We start from the raw sequence: 10,517 nt of genomic DNA on the forward strand, positions 1-10,517 counted from the left end.
CACACATCAGTGATAGGGGGCTGTTTAGCGTCGCTGACAGGAGGGCCCGGTCAACGACCACATCAGCAGGGTCAATGTTGGCATGTGGGTCCCGCTGGGTTTTAAACTAACCTAAACAGAAAATTAAACTAACCTAACGGGCATAGGGGCCCACATGGAAGTGGCCCTAGGGGTGTTTAGCGGGGTCATTAGCGCTAACTAAACCGGCGCCACGTCAGCAGGTGACGCTGGCGACCACAGCGACAGCGGGAACTCGCCGAAGTTGCTCGGGATGGCGCTACATGGCATCGTTTCACGCGCGGTTTGCGTCTATGGCAAGTTGGAAGTGCGGCGCATCCAGGGTGGCTGCATGGTGTGCTGGGGCGGCGTGTAACCATCGCGGCGACGAGCCGGGCGGCCGCCGGACTTCGGGCGTCCACGGTTTAGGCGTTACGGTGCACGGCGAGCGCGACCGAAGGGCTCTACGGATTCCTGGGTTCACCAGGAGCACTCCGATGCAACAAACAAAAGTGGAGGAGCTCGAGAGCACAGAGCTCACTGGCCGTGGCGGCGACCAGAGCTCGGGGCTCTCGGGGATGCTGCTCGGGCACAGATTCGTCAAGGGAGGCAGGGGAAATAGAGAGAAGCTAACTGCGGTTCGGCAGAGCTTCTAAACGGGTTCAGGGATGCACCGGAGTAGCCGAATCGACGGTGAAGGGCGTCGGAGCCGAAGCTTGAAGATGATGGCGATGGCGAGGCTGTGAATTGTCTGGGCTCAAGTGGCTCGACAAGGAGGTTGCAACGATCTTTTAGGATGAGGTGAGAGGGGTGCGGTGGCCACGGTGATCGGCGATGGTGGCAACGGCGCATTCGGGTGAGCGTGAGAGGGCAAGATAGAGGAGGGGGAGGCGACCAGAGAGAGGGGGGTGGGCGAGGGGTCGTAGGCATCTCCCAGCTGAGCTGGGTAGCACGGGAGGCGAGCAGGAGGTGGCCGTTGCGGTGGCCGCGAGCGCTCGCATGCGAGCACGCAGCTGCCTGCTTTGGGGCGAGGGGGGAGGTAGACGACAAGGGAGGTGCCGGGTTGGGCCGTCTACAGAAGCAGGCCAGGTAAGTGGGTTGCCAGGTAAGTTCTTCTCCTTTTTGTTATTCTTCTGTTTTCTATTTGTTTATTATTTGCCACTGTTTTAAACTCAAAAAGAATTCAAACCCAATGTCAAAACACTGTGAATATTTTTATGTAGCTTCTCTGGACATTTGCAGATGCTCATAAAATATTTCAAAGTTAGTTGAAGATATATTCTATATATTATGAATATTACTCCAAATTCAAATACAATAATGATCTAAATTCAGTGCCCAAGATATTCCTTAAAAATGTTCAATATTTTTGGTTTGGGTCCAAACCCTTGCCTAAAATTATCAAACATTAATGAAGGGCATTTTGGATTCATTGAATGAAATTTATGGGTTCTTGCCCTTTTATTTATTTTCGAGGCTTGGAAATTTACCTCAATTCAAATTTCTTGGATTTGAACATGATCCATGGATGCTCTCTGATGCAACTATTTGCAAACAATTCTAGGGTTGTGACAACTCACCCCCACTAAACAAGAATCTCGTCCCGAGATTCAAGACGTGAGGTAAGAAGACAGAGGGGACATAAGATAACACGGTCTTCTCGATCCAATTGCCCTTCTCGAAGATGTTGATTCATCTCATCATCTTGGTCTCAGTGTCTTGCTTTGAAAACTTCATTCAACACGACAACAAGAGAAGGGATAACTCTAAAGAGTCGATCTTCTCGAAGATCGAGCAACTCTGGATCAACTCATGGTTTGAGACATAAAATCATCTCTCGAGCTGAGACACCAAACACACATTTAGAGGGATGGAAGAAATAGAAGACGAAGGTTCAAGTTGGTAAACACAATTACATGCTTGAAGAAGATGGTGCCTAGGTTTCAAAGTAGCGAGGAGTTCATTGCCATGATTCCATAGCGGGGCACCTTAGGGAAGGTGACTCGTAGAAAAATCCCTTAGGTGGCAAAAGGAATTACTTTTGATATACGGTTCATTGAAACTCTTCATACCAGCCTGAGGCAACTCACAAATGATCATTTGAAGGAGTTCGAAGAAATGGTATACCCAGTTGGAAAGGAAACTAGAGTTATAAGACAACCCGGCAAACGGAAGGCACATTCCAATTGATACCGAGGATATAACCTAGTGCCTGAGCGTTCTCTCAAGAACTTGAGCATTTCCATATTCATCGGGGTCTTACCAACACCCGTACCGAGGATCCAGGCAACACATCATACTACCATGATGAAAAGTGCTGGAGGATGCAGATGCAAAGGAAGATAATATCTTCTCAGATTCCACCTTAGCGAGGCTAAGGAAACAAAATCTAGATGGTCGACCGAGAAACATTTAGCACTCCGCTTCTAATGTTCTCCTTGATGTACGAGCGTAACCCATTTATAGATATGGTTTGGTATCTAGACATCAAGTAAAAGGTCGGACTTCGGGAGCACAAGAATCCATAAGGAACAACTACAGGGTAAATCCTACGAAATCCTTATGGGGTTGTGGCTAACTTCCTCAATCAAGATACTACAATAATAGGTCTTCCAGCTGGGAGTGTTGGCCACGACATCCACTTTACCGAGTTACAGAGAGACCAGTATTATAGTTCTTGGGAAACGTTCCAACCATCATAGCTTCCTGAGATTCAGATCTGGTTGGTGTCAGAATAATCCAGACTCATCAAGTCTAGAAAGAAAAATGAAAGTTAGCAACACAAATCGACGAGATGGCATTGCGAGATTCTCTGGGAATGAACTACGATAGCAAGCTCCAAAGCATGAGCTAGTTCTGCTACACACATCTGACACACTATCGCAGACAAGCATGACCACGTAGTAGTCTTATAATAAAACACTACCGAGTTCAGGTGGGGAACCATCATCGAGGATATCGAAGTCCTTGCATAAGTCTAGCTCTTAAGAAGAAACTTCTTCTCCTTGAACAAATCAATCAATGGATTGGTGTACTAGGGACACATATAGAATGAAGGTTGCAAGTCTGCAAACCACAGAATACTTTGCATGTATGCATGACCAATTTGGGATTATTCCAAAGGAAGAACATTGACTTTCTCGAATCCACAGATGCAACTTGCATCAAATGCACATGAATTAGAGGAAGTCACTTCTTTCATCCGGACATATCCTTCATGAGCTAGCATGAAGAAATGCTTTCAAAAGTTTCCAACACTAGCTTAATGTTCAACAAAATCATGGAGAAGATAAGGATGTTGTCGATGGACTCAACAACAATTCAACCAGGGTTCCATAAAAATGGAATTCCATAACTATGTGAACAAGGTGAAAGCATTGGTCGGACCCAAAAGATATAATAGTGTATGTCTGAGGAAACAACCACGAGTAAGACAACATTATGAACATCATTGGTTCTGATTTGATTTGACGATAGCCCATACTCAAATCAAAGATTGGATAAGATGATAGGTACATTAACTGATCACGAGGTCAATCAATGAAAATACCATATTTCCTCAACACACGCACAAGATATCCCTTAAAATGAACTAAGTCAGACAAGCTTTTATCCTCCAACTCTCCAAGTTGTTGTTTAGCTTAACCAACTAGCTCAGGGGTATGCTACACACATTCTTGGAGAAGGGTTGGTTACAAGGAACCAACTTGATCACGAGCTCAACGTAACAGTCAGGGGACAACCTGGTAATACTTCCAAGAAGATATTCGGAAAATCACGAACCATCGATAAGTTACTGAGCTCGAGAGCAATCTTTCTTTCCAGGGCAAGACGATATGATCAAATAAGCAAGGATTAGCACTATCCTAACTCATTGATCGAAAAGTGCACCGGAAATAAAGACTAGGTAGCACGATCAACCTTAGGGTGATGATTCAATAATCAACATGCTAAGAATGAGGTTATTGTCTATTTAACTACCAAGCAATGGACTTGCTAGGAGTATAGATTTCACACATCACGATTCACTTGTTGGCATTCCGGTTGCGGCAACATGGAACCGAGGAATGAATAATGATGGCGAGAAATATCACTATGTCAAGAATTCATAGGAGAAGGTGCAATTCTCATGACATTCCTAACATAAAGTGGGTAATACTTCAGGGTAGAACAGACCAAAAGCTGGATTGCATTTTTGATATGCGGAATACAACTACTTTGACCCAATCCGGGATATGGATGAGGTACTGGAGTTTGTTTCTCCTAGTCATTCCGAATAGAATGGCTTGACGGACCACAAGAATAATAGGCATCGATGAACACGAGTGCACGACTACTCCTAACTATCAATTGATATACGAGGGCCAAAAAACAACTAAAGAGGGACAACTCAAAATAACATATGATTTTCTGAGTTGTGGATGCATGGATTAGCACGTCGAATGAGTTCAACATATTTCCTCCGAATAACCCATGCAGAAGGTAGAACTAGCAGAGTCACAACATAGAATCGAGAGCTCGTTAGGAGCACTCTGGTTGTGATCTTTCAGTACAACAAGGAACTTCTGCCATAAGCAGCTCAGGGTATTTCGGAAAAGGAAACACCACAGATCTCGAGGACTATCGCAAAGGTTACTAATATCCTAAAGGAATTAGCAACACTATCAACATGAATGAGTAGAGTGAATCTCGGGTTCAAGAACCCAGGAATAGAATACCTACTAACTAAATTGCATCATGGGATGCTTTCGATAATGACGGCCAGAATCATCACACTGGGAACACAAATCATGGCTAGCTTACTAGGTGGTACTCTAAGACACCTAGGGTCATAATACTAACTCCACCATACATGACGAGGCAATAGAGTACCTCAACCCACCGATTAGTGTGGTTAATCTAGCCCAAAGGAACATCAGGAACGGAAAGAAGGATTTGCAAATGCATCAGACTATTTAGAAACCTGGGATGACTTGGACAACATAACGGTTGTAAATGCTCGAAAAGATTTGAGACATCCTGCAAAATGGTGGCATAACCACTCAACATCACAATATCAAGGTTCCGAGATCAACTAAGAACACACGGGAGTAGTAGGAACTGAACTGAGACTTGAATCCATCAATCTATAAGTCTATGGATTAGTAACACGTGATCCTGATAGAAAGAAGAGAAAGACTAGTTCCTTAACCCCGTAGAAAAGATAGGATGACTCAGATCAGAAGGAATAAGGTAAAGGAGTAAAAAGAGCATTACGTTCCCATCCACAATCAATTCCCTTATATAACTGAAGAATTTCTAGATTCAACTTTGACCAGTTTGGCTTGGTAATCCTACAGGCAGTCAGGCTCTGATACCAAAGCTTTCAGGACCTCGGTCCTAAGTCACACTAATCTAACATGTAACACATCATATCACTTTGCAGCCACACGCATGGTATTCCCACGGGTGCCACCTTACCTGGCCCGGGACCGTTTGCACCTTTTGGCTCATGTATATGATAGTGTCGCTAACATCCTTATGACAAAGAACCCGGGCCGACATGACTAGTCATAAACCCAAGGTGGCGCTAACTTACCGGGACATGCATACGTGACCCAGCAACGAAGGTGTCGATCAACAACGTATGAACCCAAATCATAGCAAGCTACAAGGACTTAAAGGAACAACGCATGACATTTCCCCGTAGGGGACAGACACAGGAACGAAGAAGGACACATGCCGGCCAGCCTAAGTGTTCCGGAGTAGTAGCAAGCTACCATGGCTCAGTGGAAGCACTAGGAGACATTTCCCGGTAAGAGAGGGTACTAAGAATAAACAACTAGGTTGTCGGATCCCACACATACCAAGCATTTCAATAACATACACACAATATGCTCGATATGTGCAAATACAACATGGCATCAGAACAAAACTCTACGACTCAAAGTATTTATTCATTAGGCTCCAAGGAGTCAAGCATTACAAACATGGTCTCATGACCCAACATTTAGAGCATACAAGCAACGGAAGCATAACATGTCTGAGTACAGACAACTACAAATGAAAAGGGCTAAAAAGCCTGACTATCTACAAGATCCCGCCGAGGACACAAGATCGTAGATGAGGTAACAAGCTAAACGTCAAAGTCCATGCAGAACTACTAGTGAGACTGAAGTCTCTTTGCAAAAACATAAATTAAGCAAACATGAGTACAATTTTCCTATGAGTCACCAAGATCTATCTATGGAGAAACTAGCAACGAGAGAGAGGGGAGTGCATCTACATACCCTTGTAGATCGCTAAGCGTAAGCATTCAAGAGAACAGGGTTGAAGGAGTCGTACTCGTCGTGATCCAAATCACCGGAGATCCTAGTGCCGAACGGACGGCACCTCCGCATTCAACACACGTACAGCCCGGTGACGTCTCCCATGCCTTGATCCAGCAAGGACAGAGGGAGAGGTTGAGGAAGACTCCGTCCAGCAGCAGCACAACGGCATGGTGGTGATGGAGGAGAGTGGCAATCCAGTAGGGCTTTGCCAAGCACCGCGAGAGACGAGGAGAAAGAGAGGTAGGGCTGCGCCAGGGAGAGGTGGAAACTCTTGTGTTTGCAGCCCCATAGTCCTCAACTATATATAGGGGAGAGGGAGTGGGTGCGCCCCCCTTTAGAGTTCCCACCCTGGGTGCAGCAGCCCTAGATCCCATCTAGGGTGCGGCCAAGGGGAGAGGGGGGAAACTTGCCCCCCAAGTAAGGTGGAAGCGCCCCCTCCCCAAACCCTAGGCGCCTTGGGCCCTTGTGGGGGGCGCACCAGCCCACCTAGGGCTGGTCCCCTCCCACACTTGGCCCATGCAGCCGTCCGGGGCCGGTGGCCCCACTTGGTGGACCCTCAGGACCCTCCCGGTGGTCCTGGTACATTACCGATAACATCCGAAACTTTTCCGGTGACCAAAACAAGACTTCCCATGTATAAATCTTTACCTCCGGACCATTCCGGAACTCCTCGTGACTTCTGGGATCTCATCCGGGACTCCGAACAACATTCAGTAACCACGTATATCTATTCCCTATAACCCTAGCATCATTGAACCTTAAGTGTGTAGACCCTACGGGTTCGGGAACCATGCAGACATGACCGAGACGTTCTCCGGTCAATAACCAATAGCGGGATCTGGATACCCATGTTGGCTCCCACATGTTCCACAATGATCTCATCGGATGAACCACGATGTCAAGGACTCAATCAATCCCGTATAGAATTCCCTTTGTCTAGCGGTATTGTACTTGCCCGAGATTCGATCGTCGGTATCCCGATACCTTGTTCAATCTCGTTACCGGCAAGTCTCTTTACTCGTTCCGTAACACATCATCCCGTGATCAACCCCTTGGTCACATTGTGCACATTATGATGATGTCCTACCGAGTGGGCCCAGAGATACCTCTCCGTCAACCGGAGTGACAAATCCCAGTCTCGATTCGTGCCAACCCAACAGACACTTTCGGAGATACCTGTAGTGCACCTTTATAGCCACCCAGTTATGTTGTGACGTTTGGTACACCCAAAGCATTCCTACGGTATCCGGGAGTTGCAAAATCTCATAGTCTAAGGAAATGATACCATACATTAGAAAAGCTTTAGCATACGAACTACATGATCTTTGTGCTAGGCTTAGGATTGGGTCTTGTCCATCACATCATTCTCCTAATGATGTGATCCTGTTATCAATGACATCCAATGTCCATGGTCAGGAAACCGTAACCATCTATTGATCAACGAGCTAGTCAACTAGAGGCTTACTAGGGACTTGGTGTTGTCTATGTACCCACACATGTATCTGAGTTTCCTATCAATACAATTATAGCATGGATAATAAACGATTATCATGAACAAGGAAATATAATAATAATAACTAATTTATTATTGCCTCTAGGGCATATTTCCAACACGGCCACCCGAGCCTCATGTTGGCGGCGGGCAGTTTGCTCCGCCTCCAGTTCCTTCGCCGTCTTATCGGTGGCTGCCCTATTCACCTCCGCCTCCTTCTTGGCCTGGGCAAGCGCGCTCTTCCGGGATTCTGTCAGGACCCCGATCCTAAGTCATATCGATCTAACATGTAACACATCATATCACTTTGCGGCCTCACGCACGGTATTCCCACGGGTGCCCCCTTACCTGGCCCGGTACCGTTTGTGCCTTTTGTCTCATGTATATGATAGTGTTGCTAACATCCATATGACAAAGAACCCGGGCCGACATGACTAGTCGTAAACCCAAGGTGGCGCTAACTTACAGGGACAGGCATACGTGACCCAGCAACGAAGGTGTCGATCAACAACGTATGAACCCAAGTCGTAGCAAGCTACAAGGACTTAAAGGAACAACGTGTGACATTTCCCCATAAGGGACAGACATAGGAACGAAGAAGGACACATGCCGGCCAGCCTAAGTGTTCCGGAGCAGTAGCAAGCTACCATGGCTCAGTGGAAGCACTAGGAGACATTTCCCAGTAAGAGAGGCTACCAAGAGTAAACAACTAGGTTCTCGGATCCTACACATACCAAGCATTTCAATAACATACACACAATATGCTCTATATGTGCAAATACAACATGGCATCACAACAAAACTCTACGACTCAAAGAATTTATTCATTAGGCTCCGAGGAGTCAAGCATTACAAACATGGTCTCATGACCCAACATTCAGAGCATACAAGCAATCTAAGCATAACATGTTTGAGTACAGACAACTACAAATGAAAAGGGCTGAAAAGCCTGACTATTTACAAGATCCTGCCGAGGGCGCAAGATCGTAGCTATGGTAACAAGCTAAACGTCGAAGTCCATGCGGAACTACTAGTGAGACTGAAGTCTCTCTGCAAAAACATAAATTAAGCAAACATGAGTACAAATGTACCCAACAATACTTACATCAGAACTAACTACATATGCATCAGTATCAACAAAGGGATGGTGGGGTTTAACTGCAGCAAGCCAGCTTTGACTCAGTGGCTAACCTGAACTATGCCTGCAAGCAACTCTTTTGAGGTGGCGCACACGAGTCCACATATTTGCCATGTCAATACACCACTATGGATCCGCTCTCGTCTCCCTACGAGAACACCATCCATAGCACTCACGCTTATCTTGCGTATTTTAGACTATCCACTTTCACTTGTCTATGAACTATATAGGCAACCCAGAGGTCCTTTATCACGGACGCGGCTATTCGAAAAGATGATGTTAACCCTACAGGGGTGTACTTCTTCACACACGCTCTCGTCACTTACCGCCATGTACACGTCATGTATCTCGGCAACCTTTAAGAGGAAGCCTGGCGAGGGTGTCGGCAATGACCTGACTAACCACACAAGTCTCTAGTCCAGGTTTATCGCCTATTCAGATTCCATCCGCAGGGAGTCCGGCTGAAGTTTCCACATACGGCCCCGAACAATGTGAGCAGGGTTCCCGAGGCACCAGTCGGGCGTCCCGGTACACCGTGCCACGTGCCTACCGCATCACAGCCCATTCCTCGGGTCAGTGCTATGCATGGCCTCCAGCATACTACAAACACCAGAAACTACTTGCAACTCCTGAATAGAGGAAAGGGGGGTTAATAAGTCGAGAGGGGCACTTGAGCATTCCAATGTGTGGTCGTAACTATTCATGGATCAACAAACACAGAACTCAGTTCCTGAGGATGGTTTCAATGAGACAACCCACCATGTACTCCTACATGGCCTCTCACCGCTACCTTTACCAAATCGTGTTCATACACTTAGCTCACACATAGTAGGACATGTTCACAACTTTCCAATTCCTCCCCGGTGAATCAGACCTGACACAACTCTAAGCAATAGCAGGCATGACAAACAAGCATGAATGAGTAGGCACTTCAGGGCTCAAACAACTCCTACTCATGCTGGTGGGTTTCATCTATTTACTATGTGTTGGGGATGTAACTGTTAGGTATGACCCACCCAGGAGGGGCCGGGTTAGACCTATGGCGATTCATGATGTGAATCCCATGAGAATATTGAAGATAGCGGTTCATGAAGCAAGGGCCCAAGGCCCAAAGGCGACTTAAGGTCCATAGGGGTAAACCTCCATGTACGTATGACTTGTATTGTAAGGCAAGTATAGTTAGTCACCGAGCCACACTACTAGGAAAAGGGCTATAGATGATATGGCCACTAATGGCGCACCAGACATGTGGTGCGTCATTACTATATACTAATGGCGCATCATGTGTTGGTGCGCCATTAGTAATATATTACTAATGGCGCACCTGGTGTGTGGTGCGCCATTAGTAGTTTTGAAAAAAATAAAAAAAAATTGTTACTAATGGCGCACCATGGTATAGTGCACCATTACTAGTTGACATAGTAATGGCGCACCACACCCACCACACGCCATTAGTAGTGTTGAAAAAAATGAAAAAAAATTGTTAGTAATGTCGAGCCCCACCTCCCCTCGCCCCGTCGCCCCCTCCCCTCGCCGCCCCCTTGCCCCACCTCCCCTCGCCCCGTCGCCCCACCGTCCC

Source organism: Triticum dicoccoides, chromosome 2B (assembly GCF_002162155.2).
Source record: "Triticum dicoccoides isolate Atlit2015 ecotype Zavitan chromosome 2B, WEW_v2.0, whole genome shotgun sequence".
NCBI lineage: Eukaryota > Viridiplantae > Streptophyta > Magnoliopsida > Poales > Poaceae > Triticum > Triticum dicoccoides.